The 18987-nt window shown below is 41.7% G+C and overlaps 1 pseudogene; it reads right to left on the bottom strand.

The window, feature by feature from the left end:
• Nucleotides 1-15770: 15770 nt before the first annotated feature.
• Nucleotides 15771-18773, bottom strand: LOC148361891 (uncharacterized; annotated as a pseudogene).
• Nucleotides 18774-18987: the final 214 nt, after the last annotated feature.

Raw genomic sequence — 18987 nt, forward strand, 5'->3', positions numbered from 1 at the left:
TTTCCTTCTGGAAACAAAAAACACAAGAATCTCAAGTTACTGAGCCTTGTTATTAAGGGATATTTATATGCATTGATTTCCCCCCCCCCCCCCCCCCCCCCCCTTCTCTTCACTATAACACCCAAAAAAAAATCAAAATCTCTTTTTATGCTTGGTCTGTTACTGGAGCAGTAGTGGTGTCTGACTCCCAAAAACTGTGACGGCTCAAAGAGGCCCTGGCGTTATTCCACCATTCACTCAAGAGAAATTAGAAACCGTAGGAGACGGGCTGTTTGAACCCGATTTACTTTTATCAAAAGCTTTGAGGTTACCCGCGTGCAAACAAGTAATGAAATCCCACAGACTCACTCGTACAGACTTTCGAAAGGAAGACCCGTAAAGACACTTTCCGCAGAATCCACAATTGCTATTTGGACTGAATTCAACACCCACGCTTTATTTAGAGCAAACAATAGCAAAGAAGGCTTTTGCCGGATTGTTCTGTCTGTTTCTTGCTGCTTTTCGAGCTGGAGTGTATACTTATCGTTTTTGTAAGCGGCAGTCCTTTTTTTTTTACGTAGTGACAATCCATGTCTCAATTTGGATCAATGAAGAATACGTTTTGATAAACAGTGTCCTACATGACCAGTTGTAGCCTTTTTTCTGATACTTTTCAGTAGTCATCGACATGATACCAGGTACTGATAACACTATTGTAAAAAGTTTTCTTCTCCTGAACAGTGACAAAATTTTAAAATAAATGCCATTTCTTGTGTAAATACCATGTATGTAAATACCATGTAAATTATAACTATAGCCTTATCCCCCTTGTTTTATAACCTTATCTTCTCTGTTCCTTTATCTTCCTGGCTCATACCTCACTGTGAATGTGTAAAACTGGAGTGTCATGCCCAATTTCGTTGTCACAATATGTTAACCCCTTTGTAACAATGACAATAAAGGTATATTCTATTCTATTCTATTCATTAAATTCCAATGGGATATTTCTCTGAATTTCACATGCAATTATTACCTAAAAAATATCAAATAAAAACAGACAAAAATAACATATCTTCTGACTCTTTTTTGATACATACACACCATGGACACCATCTACCTAACTACCTACCTTACCAACCTACCTACCTACCTACCTAACCTACTCTACCTACCTACTAAACCTACCTACCAACCAGACCTACGTACCTACCTACCTGCCTGTCCATCTGTCTGTCCGTCTGTATGTCTATAAAAATGCCAATAAATCCCATTAAAATACTTACCTTAATTTAACCTTATTCATCGGAATTTACCTATATTTTACTTCTTGATTGTTTAATCCACGCTAGAGATCAGTATTTGCCACCATCAATACCTCAAAAAGGGTTGGAATTGGCAGTAATAGCGACACCTGGTATTGGTTTTCAACCATATCAAGTTAAAGGTCACCAAATTTGAAAAGTTAATATCTAAAAACCACATTTTCACACATTAAAAAGTCCTCAAATCAACAACTTGGATCAGTTTCACAACTTTCTCAGCTATTGTATACAAATCGACTGGGCTATATCTAACAAAAGGACCTTTTTTGTGGGAATTTTGTACAATACCAAACAAATTTGGGGTTGTTTTAAAAAATGACTCACTTTGGCGGTGATCCTAAATAAAATGTCCCAGTTTTGCGGAAAATATTTCTAGGTTTACTTAGAGGTTTTTTTTTTGTCAAATGTGAAAGTCAAGTGAGGTGGATACAACAGTTAGGAAAGTACATATTTTAACTGTTTAGGACAGACTTAAACTGTGTAAATTAGACATAAGTCATACATTAGCCATATGGACTCCTATTTGGAACGTGGATGTCAAGACTAAAAATTAAACAAAGACCAGACACCTTAGGCATAGTAATGTAAAGACAATCGATTATTTGTAATTCATATTTTTTTTAAATTTTACTATCAAGAAATGTTCTCTACTGAAGCATCTTGGTAAGATATCCTTCAGCGAGTTTGCTTGTCTTTTGCTTTTTCTGGCAACTTATGACGTATGAGCTTAAATGAATATACAGCTTATGTTAAGTCATCAGAACTTTACCTCGTTCAATATAATTGAGGTCAATAGTCATACGTGGCAGTAGATAAATCAATGCCTACAACGTCTATAGCCGTCAGCAGCATTGAATGAGTTAAAACACATTTTATTTCATCAAACTTTCAGTATCAGGCGCACCAAATTCCTTTAATTTAGCAATTTCTGTTAACGTCTAGCACCTACATTGTGTCAATAACGCCTTAACTCATTCACTGCAATTGACATCCAGAGCAGTGAACAAATGAATGTCCACGAGGTACTGTATATAGCCGTCAATGACAGCGGATGACTTAAAAACACACCTCAGTGTCATTAAGCACTTTTTTCAACCTTTCTGGAGCCAGGGTATGTTTTTTACGTTGGAAAAATATTTGCGGCACACCACTAACCAAAAATGTTATAAAATGACACTGAACAGTATGTTTGATTACAATATAATTTATACCCCCAGTTTTTACAGCACGGACACTTGACAATGACATAATATTTGCAGAAAATTATTCATAAATGTTTCATAAAATTTCGAATTTTAAAAAGTGACATTGGATAATTTCTCACGGCACACCTGACCATCCCTCACGGCACACTAGTGTGTCGCGGCACAGTGGTTGAAAAATCACTGTTATAAAGTATCAGTGATCAGGAGGACTGAATTCCTTAAAGAAACGCTGACACCTGATGCATCAATCATGGCATATTTATGGCTTAATATCATTTTTCACACACCCACACTCAAACAAACAGGAAGTTTAATAATAAAAGCATTTGCTATCACATCTGATCCGGGACAGTTATTGCCCGTATCATTTTATTACGGTGCTTTATCTATCTTAAGCAAGTGTGTGCAATATATATCTGCCCTGTGTCTTCAAATTGACTCTGTTTCAAAAGTTTAGTCGTTGTCCGAAAAATGACCTAGACAAAGGTAAATAATTGAAAATTCCACCCACTCAGACTGAAGAGGAACCTAATGGAATTGCGTTAATCCAGTTTGAGAAAAATGATCAAATAGGAGGAAAAATCACTAAGGATGGAATTCAAATTTTAATTTAGTTAAGAGCAGCACTAATTTGTGGAGAAAGGTTCATGTCTGTGTAATTCTAGGGACATATTTTGCATTTATTTGGATTAATGAGCAGTGTTGGGATTGTAATTAAAGCTGTTACGTAACGGCTCTGATTTTTCAGTAACGGGGTAATCTAAGTATTATTTCCCTCGTAACAACGTCGTTACCGAGGCATTACATTATTTTTACGTACATTTTTCTGTGTTTTTACATGTGTGCAATCGTGCGTTTACCTTTTTTTGTGTGTGTTTGCGTACGTTTTTCTGTGTTTTACATGTTTTCGTGCGTGCGTTTTCGTGCGCGCGTTTTCGTGCGTACGTTTTCGTGCGTGTGTTTTTGTGCGTGCGTTTTCGTGCGTGCGTTTTCATGCATGCATTTACAATGCGTTTTTGTGTGTGTTTGCGTACGTTTTGTGCATTTTTACGTGCGTTTTTGAGTTTGTTTACGAACGTTTTTGTGTTTTTACGTAAGTTCTGTGTGTGTTTACGTATGTTTTTGTGCATATTCGTGCACATGCTGATTGTTATTTCATTATATTAATCCTATTTTTTGTTGCACTTCAACTGTAACATAAATATGTTGCTGGTGGGGTGCAATAATTTCCAAGGTTGTGCATCAAAACTACCTGTCCGTTCTTCTCTAGTCAACTGACTAAAACCTCATAAAAATTACATTTCTTTGGCATACAAAAACGTATTTCTAAAGTCATGGAAATAGTTACATTCTCTGGTTACTATTTACTTTTACGATAGACTAATTCACTAACTAATTCAGTTGCCTTTTGGAAGAAGAAGTGGGTTACTATAACTAATAACTTTTTAAATTAACATTCCCAACACTTTTAATGTGACTGCTAAACCAAATCTTGCCAAGGATAAATTGTGATTTATAAGTTGATAAGAAAAATGAGGCTTTAAATGATCAATACTCGGGCAAAATAGGGAGATTTTTATTACTATTTTATCAGCACAAAGAGGTGCCCTAGATTTTAAAGTGCCCCCTCCCCTCTTTAAAAAATGCGTGATGCAATGTGGGTTGCATAGAAAATAAATAAAACATCCATTCATTATCCTCAGTAGGGACCGGGGTGCTGGAGCCCTATCCCAGCTATCTTTGAGCAGGGGGCAGAGGACACCTTTAACTGGTTGACAGCCAGTTGCAGGGCAAAATGAAACAGTTAAAAGAATGTATTTCATAGGACATAAATTAACATTAGGACATCTGGTTTCAAAATTTTTTAAGAGCATACTATTAACAAGTTAACCACTAGAAGGTACTCTAAGACAACTATATATGTTTAACAAAGGCAGAACAGTTACTGTATGCAGTACTACATAATTGTAACAATGCATTTCTGATTCTTTCCGCCATATATCCAGATAAAGGCGCATTTTCAATTTTCTAGATAATTTAGGGTTTTTAGGTGCTGCTTTTCGTCCCAAAAATATGGTATTATTTCTATCGCAGCAAATGGCAAATTTGCAAGTTCAGTGTGCGGCCATCCCTACACTCGAGCAGCTTTGTGTAGCTTCACATTGTAAAGAATACATTTAACAAGTATTTTCTTTCAATTTACTTACAAAAGTTATTTGACAGCTATAGTAGTCATTACAAAAAACTCCCTAAATATTTAACAAGGGTTGCAAACTGTAATAAATGGACAACCTGACAGCCAAAATCCTTCAGTTAATTACAAATCCCCATTTAATTAAAAAAAGGAAGAAAGGAAAAAAAAACAATAAGCACTCCTGTGCCTCTCATGGTGGACAGTTTAAAAGTGAATAAAACTGTGCGAATTAAGGCTATCATGGGAGAAAGGAGATCTGGTGACGAGAGAGAAAATTAGCCCACTCTGCACCTCATTAAATTCAGCGGGATACAATTGTGTGTGCTAATACATACCGAGTCTGATTTTGGAGAAAAGTACAAAAGTGAGTATAATAAAACACTTGGCATATTCAAAGCATTGTTTCTTAACTGGTCTCACTTAAGTACTCATCATCCTATCCTACAGTGTCTTGCAAAATGATTTCAGTTTTCAGGGTGATGCGCAGTGTTACTTTTACGCCAAACCCAACAATTTGCATTCAGCCCAAAAAGTTATATTTTGGTCTCATCCAACTAGAGCACCTTGTTGTACATGCTAGTTGTGTCTCCCATGTGGCTTTTGGCTAACGCCAAACGGGCCTTTTTATGGTATTCTTACAGAAAAATGCTTTCTACTTGCCATTCTTCCATAAAGAGCAGATTCGTTGTGAGAGATATTCAAGATATAAACTCTCTGTTTGCAGAATTATTCAGATAAAAACACTTATTGAGGTTTGACCTCCCTCGCGAATGGAGCGAGCACGGCAAAGCCGCAATCTTCCCAGGTTGCCTGGGCCGTGCTGACAACATTCGGTCAGTAGGCGTGGTTTATTGATGTCACACATAAACGGGAAATTAAGTCACACATAAGCGCGACTTCACATTAAAATAAAATAAAATTGAGAAACATATTTACAAATAATGGAATTAGACTGATCTTTGAAACCTGACTATGTGTGTGTGTGTGATGATTGTTTTTATATTTAGGAATATAAAAACAGGTTAATTTCATAGCATGGAAGTCTGAGAAATACACAACCAAAAACAGTCAACTTTACATTCGTGCAGAATACTACTAATTGTTGTCTTATGCACAGATTAAACTACCTCTGCCGGGTATACCTCTAGGTTCCCTCTCTGATTATTTTTTTCCTTTTTTGAGAAGTTTAGAGGGACAGCCAGGTCTTGGTCGGTTTGCATTGGTTTTATGTTTTCTCCATTTTAATGTTACTGCTCTGGGAGATGTGTAAATGTTGTGAAATTTTCCTGTATCCCATTGCTGCTTTGAACTTTTCAACAACTTTATCCCGGACCTGCCTGGCGTGTTCTTTGGTCTTCACAAGTTAGTTCTCCAGTGTTTGCTGTCACAGACCTCTGAGCTCATCACAGAGCGGGTGCATTTAAAATGAGCCTTAATGCATTCAAAGTCATAGTTAGTCATTTAGGTCAAAATTGGATCAATCAGAAGTCGTTAGGGAACTTTTGATGTCAGTTGGCTGAGCTAGGAGAACAGGGAGGCATTTGTTACAAAACACCTACCTTTCAGTTTTTTATTGTGAATATAATATAAAATGTTGAAATAATTTGGTTCAACTTCACAATTGTGTCTCACATGTTGTCGATTCTTAAGAACTCCCTTCAGTATTTGCGCTTTAGGTCTGAGGCCTGAAATCTTGCAAAATGGCAAAAAGTTCTTGGAAAGGGCAATATTTTCGCTATGCACTGTATATACCCTTCTGCATAGCATCCATAGTTGCCTCTTACTTCTATTTTCTTCTTCACGCATCTCCTCAGATTGCCACCGCCCACACTCACAATGGTAAATACAGCACACCAAACAAGCTTCTCTCCCATGAGAACTAGATGCATGTTTGCCGGATGGTGTTTGTATCCAATAAAAGTGCACGGAGGAAAAAATACATAAAAGTGCCAAAAATTGGAAAGATTCTATGCACTAGTTCCTCTGGTTACTTCTTCCCCGCCTTGCTATCAGCATTTTTTTTTGGGTTGTCTTATCCTCTTTACTTCTGAACATCCTATTTCCAGCTCCTTCCACTTTCCTTTTTCCACTTCGCTGTCTCTCCCTTGCCCCCCTTACATCCTGTTACCAATTGCGGGAGAGATTCTTATCAGAAAGCTCCAAATTTAGCCACTTCTTCTTCTTTTTGCTTCTTTTTGTAGGCAGGACGAAGAACTTTGCCACAGATATACGACACGATGCTTTCAAGCACTGGAACGGCTTTAAGAACTGCATGCTAGCCTCCGTGTTTGCCTCCCTGACTGCCAAATGCTTCGATTTTCTCCGTTTCCGCTGCCAGGACACTTTGTCCTACTTTCCCGGTGTGCAACTCTGAGAGTTGTGATTTGAAAATGCCCGAGCGAGCGTAGCGGTATCTGTATTGTATAAGCACGTATGGATGCACACTGAGTGGTTATTCCCTACATTTTTTCTGCCCCGGGTGATCAATCACAAGAAGCCACTGTGTCTCTTAATTTTATTCGAAAGGAAATAATATTATAAATTATATACAATGTACAATGTTTGTTGCCAAAGTGTAATGTATAATATAGAGCAAAATTAAGATTAAAAAAACTGTTGGATATTTCCAATGGTAGATACTTAAATTTCTCGGGATTTTCTGTAAGAGAAAATGGTTGTCTAAAATAAGAACGCTTATCGTTGTTCAAAAACTTCATAAACCCTGAGTTCTAAATTAGGTCCCAGGACTTCATTACCCTGTAACTTCTGTTACTGTTTTTCTTCTCTTTCATCCGAGCAGTTCACGAGATTATGTTATCAAGTGTGTTCTATACAGTAACTGTTTATTTGAAAACGAGCCTCATACATCCAGGAAACTTAATTTGCCCATTGTGCTGCCTGTCGCACATTCCTATGGATGGTTTCGTACGTGAAGACAATTCAGTCCTGTTTGAACTCCTTGCCTTTGATATGATTGCGGGGAAGGATTGTTAGTCCCTGACATTTAGCCACAACGCGGTAGTTTTCAAGGTCACGGCCACGGCTTGTTCATTAGTTTTCTGAAATGGCCGTAATGACAGTCTTGAGAGAATTGTCTCAGTCACTTGAGGACAAGAGAAAATGACAGCTGTTGGAGTATAAGGGGATCTCGCGGGGGGCAGAATCTCCTCGGGTGGGGATGAAAGAACATCGCTGCAGGTGGAGGATAAGTGGTGTCCTAGACCTCCTCTGATATAAGCGAATCAAGTTTTTTTTTCTGTTTTGAAACCATCTGCAATGTTGTATTTTCTGAACAAATCTGCATCTGCTCTTGTCAGTGTTGGGAGTATCACTACTACTACTACTAAGGAGCCTGTGAATGAAACACAATTATTTTTTTCTCTCAATGCCTCTGAATGCATTTGTAGAGCATATACTGTTAGGCATGGGAAGATAAGTGACTGGACTAGTGCTAGGTTGGATGTGTGGTAAAATTAATGGAGGAAAAGTAGGAGTTAAAATAATTCAAACAAAAGCCGACGGTAATTTTAACACGCTACTTTTGGGTGTCAGTAATCTGGGGCGTAATGGAATTACTTTTAATATCAAGTAAGTAGTGAAGGATTTTATACATTTGACTATAAAGGATTTTATACATTTGACTATAAAGGATTTTATACGATTGGCTCATAATGCAATGAAGATTTTCACTGAGTAGGCTTAAGTTCAATGACAGGTCAGGCTGTTCCAAATGCAAAATATTTTGTTTAGTTCTGTTGATAACAGGACTCTGACGGAGGAGAAACGCTCGGCGTTATTTTGAGTATTCCAGACATCGCGTTGCTCTTCGACGAGATGTTAGAGCCCAGGGGGGGCTTCCTTGGCATGCCCATGGGAGGAGTCGGCATGCTATTGTGCGTGGAGAAGATGGCCAATAGGAGAGAGCTAAAGGACTTCAGAAGAAGGCTTCCCAGGGACTCCAACGTCACTAATTCGGCCATTTTCGATGGAGAACACTTATTTAAATTGTTAATGAAATTAAATCTGCCCCCGTGTGAAAATGTCAGCTTTCTTGTTCATCTTTTCCTTCAAGAAACGAGTGCACATAAATTGTTGGGTGAATGCAGGTTGTTTTTGGTTAATGGAGTCAGATAACTAATTCGAACAATTTGGTAAACGGTACATTTTGATATTTAATTCCCAACAGTAGTAACTGTAATTTTTTTTTTTTTAAAGTAATGCGCCCAACCCTTGCGATCGTAAGTAGATTACTTAATGATTTCAGTCTTTGTCCGAATCCTCCAATCCAAACATATATCAAAACCAGGAATGCTCCTGAAACTCCGCGAAGATCAGGTTTTTGACATGTTGTGTAGCAGTAAACAAAAATAATGGATACCTGGCTTCATGCTGCAGAACAGTTTTGCTTCCCAACACGATACTGTCACGTTCTACCAGACCACAGCGTACTTGATTTTTCACTGTGTGAGCTGACACTGTAATTGTGAGGGAGCAAAACATAGGGAGAAAACACAAATAAGAGGAAATAATAAACACGTTCCACATTTAAATTCCTTGCTGAGATGCCGGCTTAACAACAATGTCACATTCAGAGAGGTATCTATGTCTCAGTATCGGGATTGTGTTGCGGTGGAAGTTGCAGAATCCTGCTGTGTGTAGCAAACTCTAACCACAATAATATAGTATAGCCCTGGTTATGGCGTTCCTTAGGGGCCGGTCACACAGCCGTTTGCGGCTGAATCACGGCTAAAATTTTGCATTTTTTTTTTGCCCGTGGTTGCCCGCGATGGAAAATGCGCAAAATTGGCCAACCCGCTGTTCATCGGTGGTATGCCCGCAAAACAGACGCCGGCGACTGTTCCGCTTCCTCATCGCGTCATTTCTGCGTCATTTTCTCGTGTGGACCACGGGTATAAAAGCTCCCGAGCCGGTGTTGTGCCCGAATCCGACTCCTACGCAACAACCACGTGTGCGGCACGCGGTTTAACAAGTGCTCAAACTTTTGAGCAGCTCAAAACTTTTGAGCAGCTCAAAACTTTTTTGCGCGGCCAACCGCGTGTGAATTTCCGACCGCGAGTAAAGCACTGCTGTATCTCCTCTATATGGCGGTCTCAAAACGTCCAACAGCGCCCAACAGCGTCTGCTTCACGGCCAGAAATGTCTGGCCGTGGTTCAGCCTCGATACGCTCGTGAAAGGCTGTGTACCGGCGCTCTGAAAAATTGAGCAGCGCAAAACCTTCTCGCGCTGCCACCCGGGCGCGAATTTCCGACCGCGTGTTAAGCACTGCTGTATCTCGTCTGTATGGCGATCTCAAAGCGTCCAATAGCGTCCGCCTCACAGGCAGAAATTTCTGGCCGTGATTCAGCCGCAAATGTCTGTGTGACCGGCCCCTTACCGTAGAATTTAAATTGCCTTTATTGTCATTGTAAAACCTTGTGCGCAACGAGTTTAGAGGTCTCACTCTAGGAAGACTGCGTTATGATCTGGCGCACCTCAGTCCACCAAAAGGCGTCTAATCGGTTTGTAATTGGGAAAGGTGTGTCCAATCACCCACACCTGTCCCTAATTAGCCTCACCCTTCATAATAGATTTTCGACCACTCTCACGGTTGGGGGATTTTACTCTTATTCCACCATCAATATACCCAATCATTCTTTTTCCCAGTGTCATCCTGATTTGTGAGGTTTGGTTTTTGTTCGTGGTTCTGAAAGTTTTATTTTTGTTTCTGACCGTTTGTTAGTTTCTTTGTTGATGATTTTGTTATTAACTGCCATCTGTTTATGAGCACCTTGCACTTTCCTGCTTCCTGCATGTGTGTCCACATTTATAACACTTTGAGGAGAAAAAGGTGAAAGACTATAAGGATGAATACAGAAAAAAAGGAAATAATAACATAGTGCCTAGAAAAACTTATAATAGTGCAATAAAGAAGAATAGTGCATTTGTAACAATAGTGCATTTAGCACTAATAACATTTAGCACTAGCAAATATATATATATATATATATATATATATATATATATATATTTGCACATCCCTTAGAAAAAAGTATGGAATCACTAGCCTAGGACAAGTACTCACTACGGCATTTTGTTCTTTGGAACAAACTCCGATAAACGCATGAAAAAATAATGAAGTTTTTCAAAAGTGCAACTCTTCAGAATTCCGAAACACTAAAAGAAATATATAAGATACCTTGTGGTGGTCAGTAAATTCCAATTTTTGACTCCATTCTGAGGAAAAAATATGGAATCACTCAATTCTGAGGAAAAAAATATGGAATCTGTGCTATTTGAGTAGGAAGTAAGGACACATGCAGTTAATTTCCTTTCTTTAATGGGGCAGCTGTCTTAGATCCAGTTTTCTCGATAGTCAGCAGTTAAAAACAGTGTAGTTATCACACCTTGGAGTGCTCCTGGACTAAGTGGATTGGCAAGAATCAGCCTGAATTAAACCCTTGTTCTCGCACAACCAAATAGCAGCTGTGCTCTCTCTCTCTCTCTCTCTCTCTCTCTCTCTCTCTCTCTCTCTCTCTCTCTCTCTCTCTCTCTCTCTCTCTCCCCTTAATATGTTTTCACGTTAGAATGTGGAATAAGATGTTATTTCAGACCACTCGTTATCAAATTTTTCCCTCTTAATTCAATATCAACAGGAAATTCTTTCACGAGGCCAAAAATGTACAAAATCAAACTTTGTGGACTTAGTGCATATTAGGGGTTGATGTCAAGATGATTGACTCCATTTGGTCAACGTCATACACGATGCTCATCTGCAATTGGGTTGTGTCACGGTATCATGAAGATGCCTCTATGCTATTAGGTGATCTCCCTCTCAGGATGCCTTTCTCCTTAGCTAGCCTACCAGATAACTAGCACGTTCCAAAACTAGAAGGTCATTAAAACCAATGTGTTAATATATACACATGATGTCACGATTGCCCATTGCCCTCACCTGTGCCCGCTTGTTTGGCGCCAGCTGTTGTTCGTTGCCTGATTAGTTTCCTCCTATTTAAACTCAGTAATCCAAACACTCATTGTCGGTCTGTCAACGAACCTCTGCACTAGCAAGGCAGGCATTTTGACTCTGTCCCGTCCTGTCCGGTATCCTGCTCGTGAGTCCAGTATCCTGTATCGATCCCATCCGTCCCATCCTGTCCGGGGACAGGTTTTTAACATGTTTTTTTTTTCTTGACCTTCCTTTCAAAAGAGTGATGTGCTTCGTTTCTACCGCCTTACATTGCTATTGATGAGTCACCCTTTCAAGAAATCAAATGATTAGAACTGGGCAAAATCACAGGTAAAACAGCCCCTCGCGTATTTTCTCTGCAATCTTTGACACAAAACCCGAATAATGTAATCAAAAAAAGCTGTGACCTTAGTCGGATGAAGAGAACAACAATATCAGCAGTCCTGAAAAACACCTGAACCTTCAACCGCACACATTCTAAACACCATCCCCCCACCCACCTCTCAGAGGCACACTGATAAATTACTGATGCAATAGTGGACCTGCAGAAATCAGCTTTGTGTTTATTCCCCTCAACCGTCACAATATGGCCCTTGCATCAAGAAAAACCTTCCCAACATCCCTGCAGCTGACCTTCAGCGTTATTAAGGAGGCCACTTTATTCCTGACACTCTCGCACACCTTAACCAAAGAAAGCAATTCATCCATTTTCCAATAACTTATCCCTCTAGGCAATTACGTCTGTTCTCCTGCCACCTCTCTTGCTTCTCAATAAAGTGTTCATAAATGGTGGGGGGATCAAAGATCTGAATCAAGGAAGTGGGCCTGAAAAGATTGCTAGGAGTGTGAGGAAATGAAAGATGGTGTGTGTGTGTGAGTCAGAGGGTAAAAGAGAGAGAGAAATGGCTCTGTTAGTAAGAAGTGTGAAGATAGCAAAACAGAAGGGTTAAAAGAAGAGCCAAAGCTTGGGAAAAGTTGTGAATTTGATGCGCTGTCGATGTATCAGCATCGGCTGTTAATGAGAAAAGTATGTTTACATGCGGGGAATTGGTCGACTGGGATCAATCAATTTGGATCGGCCAATTAATCTGACATGCATATTTTTGGAATATGGGTGAGAACATGCAAACTCCAGACAGGAAGGTTCGATCTCATGACCTCAGAACAGTGCCGCTTATGCACTAACCCCTGCGCTGCCGTGCTGCCAGCAACCCAACCATTAAGAAATAATCCAAACGTTTCCATCAGAATATTCAGTCAGACGAATACCTTAATCTGAATTCTGTGCAGTTTTACATAACTTCATATGACCAGAATACTATTATACACGTGTCTCAAACTCAATATATTTGGGGGCCACCGGAGCTAGGGTCTGAGTGAATTTGGGACAAATGTATGTATTTATTTTCTATGTTTTTGTTTTACATAACATGAGCTTCATCTTGGGTAACACGGCGGCGCAGTGGTTAGCGCGTGTGCGGCGCAGTTCTGAGGTCATGAAGTCAAACCCCCAGTATGGAGTTTGCATGTTCTCACAATTGTCACAATTGTTCGCCATCGTGCTGCTATGGGTACTCGGGGAAAAAAAAACGGCCAAAGGCTGGGCCCAAAGGAATGTTGTATTCCTTTGGGCCCATGAGACCTATAAGATTTTTAGCATTCATTTTTGGATGCATGACAGAATACAGTGACATCTAGTGGACAAATGACACATACTACCCCTTTAACACAGTAGGATGGGGGGAGGGACTCAAACTGGCATCCTGTGTAATTCACCCTGGTCATCCTGAAAGGGGGATACCACTTGTGAGGTCCCTTCTCAAGGTTTCTCTTTTTCCTTACGCTGAGGTTTTGATAGGGACCAGAACGCCTGTAATTTGCAAAAATCTGCCAACTACTCTTGCATAAAAAAAACGACAGAAATCCAACGTCTGATTCCAGTCCGATTTTTTTTCCTGCATATAAATGTAGTCAGTGTGCCATTGAGTTAAGTACTGCAGCAAAAATGCCTTTTCAAAGCATATTTGCTAAGATTGCTTCGATTTTCTTGTCAGGTGTAAAGCTCGAGCTATTTTCATATTCTGGGATAATTATCTGGTATAGCTGATCAGCATTAGATGAAAGAGCTCCTTGCGAGTGGGCACACGGACACCCACAGTTTGTTGTATATGCATGCTTGTTTCCATGGTGACCGTGTGAAAAAGAAACGAATACTGTCTCTAAGTTGTTTCAAAGTACTTTGCAAAGATTTGACATAGTAGGCTGAACGCAAGGAAGCAAGTCGGCGCTCGTATGTCAAAGAAAATGTATCTCCAAAATGTGTTTCAATCCAGGTGGTCAGCCCGAAACTAAGAATTTAAAGCTTTTGAGGGTTTCCAGCAAGAGTTTCCAAATAGGATTTGGGCTCGAAACTAGGATTTTAAAGGCTCCTAGGGTTCCTAGCTAGGGTTTCCACCTAGTGTTCGGGCACAAAACTGGGGTTTTAAAGCTCTGACAGGGTTTTCAGCCAGGGTTCCCCTAATTGTTTTTTGGCTTGAAACTAGTGTTGTGTTGTTATTAGGGTTATTAAGGGTTTGCAGCTAGGATTTCCAACTAGGGTTTATGCTCGAAATTAGGGTTTTAAAGCATCTCGGGAGTTTCAACCTAGGGTGTACAACAAGGATTTTGGCTTTAAAGTAGGGTTTCTAAAGCGTTAGGGGGGTTTCCAGATTCTAAGTCGTGTTCGGGCTTGAAAAAAGGGATTTAAAGGGTTTTAAAATCTGTTATTGCTTTTTCAACTAGGGTATCAGCTCCAAACTAGGGTTTTTAAAGGCTCCTGTGGTTCTTGGCCAGGATTTCCCAATAAGGTCTGTGCAGAGCAATAGGGTTTTAAAGCTTTTACAGGGTTTCCAAATTGTTTTTTGACTTGTAACAAGCATTATTGAGCTCTGCAGCTAACTATGGTTTCTGCTCCAAAGTAAAACATTTCGAGGGTTTTCAACAAAGGGTTTCAAACTTAGGTTTGGGATTGAAAATAGTGTTTTAAATCTTCTATAGGGTTTCCAGCTTGGGTTTCCATCTAGGTTTTTGACTCAAAACTGAAGTTTTTAAGTGTTTGCAGGGTTCCCATGAGGATTTTCAATGAGGGTTTTGGCGCCAAACTAAAACATTTGTAAGGTTTCCAATTAGGGTTTCAGCATTATCCTGGGATTTTAAAGTGTTTCAAAGGTTTCAAGCTAGGGTTTCCAACTAAGGCCTGACTTTATTATTTTAAAGTGATTTAAAGATTTCCAGGTAGGATTTCCAACAAGAAATCTGGTCCAATTTTTCACTAGTTTTTCTCTAGTAGATTACTTTCTGATGATGATACCATACTGTGCAAGGTCCAGAGTTGTGTCATCGAAGCTTTGAAACGTATCCAGCAGGAGACGTTTCAGTTCTTGAGCCTCGACCACCACCTCTGCATTACTTGCAGTAGGAGGGCCAAATCATGGCTATCTCCGCAGGAGGAAGTTGCCTTTGAAGTCGTGCGAACGCTTCTGACTTAGAGGCAAACATGCAGGTCACAAATCTATCAGGGAACTGGGTGTGATGCGCTTAGCTGTTTAGTGTAGTACCAAACCCCTTCCACACATGTTTCCCTTTTTTTCAGTGTGACAAAATATGGTTCCCGTACGTATTCATCAAGGTCAGTTTGAGAAGGACCTATTGAGGGGGTGCACGTGTTGTTTGCTGGCCTTACACGTATTCTGACTCTTTTTTGATGCCAAAGCATTGCAAAATAAGAAATGCTAAAGAGTTTTGGTCAACAGTGGTTTGAAAACTGTATTATGTTGGTTTCCTAGTTATTTGATAGGAACAGTCATCTTTACTCCTATGAATAGTTTGTTGAAAAATACATTTTTTTTCTGTTTCCTGGTAACTATACAAATGTCCTTGGAGCAATATCTCCTAGTATCTGGTAGCTGCATGTTTTTCAAATATCTAAATGGTGATGGATCCCAAACACAATTGTAGACAATCTGTGGATAGCACTAGGATTGGGAAAATCTGCTTGACCAGAAGTTTTTGGCAGAGCAAAAGACAGATAAGAATACTTTGGTAAAAGGGAAATGTGACTTTTTCATGTGTGGACTTTGCAGTAGGATCGTCCAGCAAAACCCCTACAGCCGACCTCTATTGGCTCAAAGAAAACTTTCCAGCCCCTGCCCCTGCACTCCTCCACCAGCTCCTAGTACTTTGCGCGTTTCCTTTCATTGGCTTCCTCAATGCGCTCTTCCCAAGGGACTGTGAGCTCCAGTATGGTCAGGTGTTTCGAAGTCTCTGAGGTAATTATCATGTCCGGTGCAATGTTGCTGATATATGCTGGGGGAACCTTAGTTGTTTCCTAAGATCGACATGCAACTGCCAATCAGAGGCAATGTGGAGGAGTCCGGATGTTGTTTGTGCACAAGCCCTGGGTTTCTCCCCTGCCTTGATGAAATTGACTGCCTTGCTTCTCGCTTGATGTTGTTTGCCCCTGTTGACTGCTGGAGCAATGCACTCAGCAACTGCTTATAGAACCTGGTCATGGTGCCAGTGATAGCGACCATCAGCCAGGGCCTTTGGGCAGCTGCTGAGGAGGTGTTCCAAGGAGCCTCTTCCAGAGCAAAGGGGGCAGGAGGGCGTTTTGCTCTATCACCACACATGAAGGTTCGCTGGGCTTGGTAGGACATCGTAAACTGCCTGCACAAGGAACCGGACACGGTGGAAGTCTGCTTGCGTGATGTTCAACCAGGTCACTTTGCGCTGTAATGTGTTCCCCCACCTTGTCCATGCTCCTTGCTTATGGAGTCCGACTGCCCTGCTGACCCGCTCTTCCTCCACACCTGCTCGGACCTCTTCCTGGAGAAGTTGGTGTCTCTCCTTCCCTTGGGCTTGACTCACTTTGGTCTTTGGAAAGAAGCCCGGACCTGCTTTCCCCAATGCCAGGACCCCAACCAGAGTCTTCTGCCTCAATCGTGATTCTGCCACCTCCACTTCCTTCTGAGCTCTCCACTTCCTTCCGGTTCTAACTTCAACCCCAGCTAATGACACCTTGCTGTCCTTGGAATCCCTGTTCTGAAGAGCTTCTCTAGTACGTGGCACCTTGAACTCCTCAGTAAGCCCGCTGAAGGGTAGCTGGATGGTATTGCTAGTCCCGTACAAAGCAGCGCTGGTAAGGCTGCGGGGAAGTCCCAGCCACTTCCGGAGAAAGCTACTGATCTTCCTTTCGAGGATCTCCACACTTGATACCGGTATTGCATAGACCAAGAGAGGACACAAGACTCTGGAAAGAATAGAGTGCAGGCAGATCCAGGCTTTAAATCTACCAGGCAGGCCGGACTTGTCCACCTTGGTGAGCCACAATGCTTTTTGTTTAACAGACTCTTGGATGGCAGCAGAGTCTTTCAGAGTTGAGTCAAAGAGTTTCCCCAGGCTGTTAACTGGTTGTTGCGAAAAGGTTGGGATATCAGTTCCAGAGATTGAAAACCTGAACTTATCCACCACCTTCCCCCTCTTCAGAACTATGGATCTTGACTTTGAGGGCTTGAAGCTCACCCTCGCCAATGTCATGAGTCTCTCCAAACCCTGCAGGACCCATCTACTCCCAGGGACAGATGTTGTGGTGATGGTAAGGTCATCCATATATGCTCTTATGGGAGGCTAGCAAACACCTGACCTGGAGAATTGGCCCTCTGCATTCAACTTCTGCAGCTTTGACTACCATGTTCATTGCCAAAGCAAAAATGATAACGGATATGGTACAACCCGTTATTATGCCTCTCCCAAGTTGATGCAAGTCTGATGTTACTGACCCAGAAGTGAACCTAAGCCTGAAGTTGTCATAATAATCCAGGATCAGGTGCTTGATCTTGTTAGGAACGTGGTGGAGTTGTAGTGCAAGCTCAACTAGTTTGTGTGGAATGGACCCACTGGTTGGCCACTCTCCCTCTACGCCAGATCACTTTCAAAGTCTTCCACTGGTGCCGGAGAAGCAATGAGCAACGCTTGCAGACAAGGTAGGGTACACCACTGGGGCCCGGTGCAGATGCTGACCTGGCTGCCTTGATGACCTCTTCAGGCTCGGCTCCGTCAGGTCCAACCACAACACAGCAAGGTCTCATTTGTTATCGTGGGCTTCTCTGATAGGTTGTGTGACTACCCCAGTGTGCTCCAGGCAGCCAGGAGCTCCAGGAATCCCACCCTTATGGACGGAAGTGTCGTTGTAGTTGTTCTTGAGGAGGAACTCTGTCAGTCTTCAGCAGACGATGCTAAAGAACACCTTCCCTTCCACACTCAATAGTGAGATTGTCCGAAACTGGTTGATATTTTTCGAGTCCTCCTCCTTGGGAATCCAAACTCCCTCAGCACACCTCCACTGGTTGGCCACTCTCCCTCTACGCCAGATCACTTTCAAAGTCTTCCACAGGTGCCGGAGAAGCAATGAGCAACGCTTGCAGACAAGGTAGGGTACACCACTGGGGCCCGGAGTAGATGCTGACCTGGCTGCCTTGATGACCTCTTCAGGCTCGGCTCCGTCACCTTGAAGTCCTCTGTAGGTGGGGCTGGGGTGATGATAGCTTTGTTGGGACTTAGATCTTCTTCCCTCATTGGGTCGGTCAGTGTGTTCTTGAGGAAGCAGTTCAACTCCTTTCTTGAGCACTCGAGCCGGCCACTTCGCTTGTCCCCAAGCAACCGCTTAGCAAAACGGAAGGGATTGGCAATAAAGGCGGCCTGTCCCTTCCTCGTCTCCTGTGCCCCTCTGCTCTGCGTAGAGTTGTCAGCTTCTTCCGCAGGATGTTACGTAATACTGCCAGCGGTTGCTTCTCCTCCTCAGCGGCTCTCTTGAACTGTTTCTTGAGGGTTCGGAGCTCCTGGCGCAGTTGATGTATCTTTGTGGCTCTGCGGTTCATGGTGTAGGGGGTGCTCTTGGTGTTGCCCTCTTCAGTCCAGCCGAATCTCTCTGAGCCGTACTGCCGATTATGGTGGTCATCGCTTGGAGTCTGCTGTCAATGTCTCCTTTGCCTGTGGCCTGGATGATTTTGGACATGTCCTCATCAAACTGCCACCACACGCTCTCTTTGTTCGCTGGAGGCCATTTAATCTGCTTCCGTGGAACTACTTTGCTGGGGTTGGGAGACTTTGGCACGTGGAGGGACTGGGATCTGTGGGTTGCCTCCTGTCCGGGCTCCTCCTGCGTCTTACCAGGTCCAGGACCTGTGCATTGTACCTCGCTCTCCCGCTCCAAACATTTCATCCTGGCCTGATGGATTTTTAGGCCGTGGGTGTTTTTGCATATTTTGCCACAGATACATGTC

Source organism: Urocampus carinirostris, chromosome 8, assembly GCF_059441175.1.
Source record: "Urocampus carinirostris isolate Australia breed hairy pipefish chromosome 8, RoL_Ucar_1.0, whole genome shotgun sequence".
Classification (NCBI taxonomy): Eukaryota; Metazoa; Chordata; class Actinopteri; order Syngnathiformes; family Syngnathidae; genus Urocampus; species Urocampus carinirostris.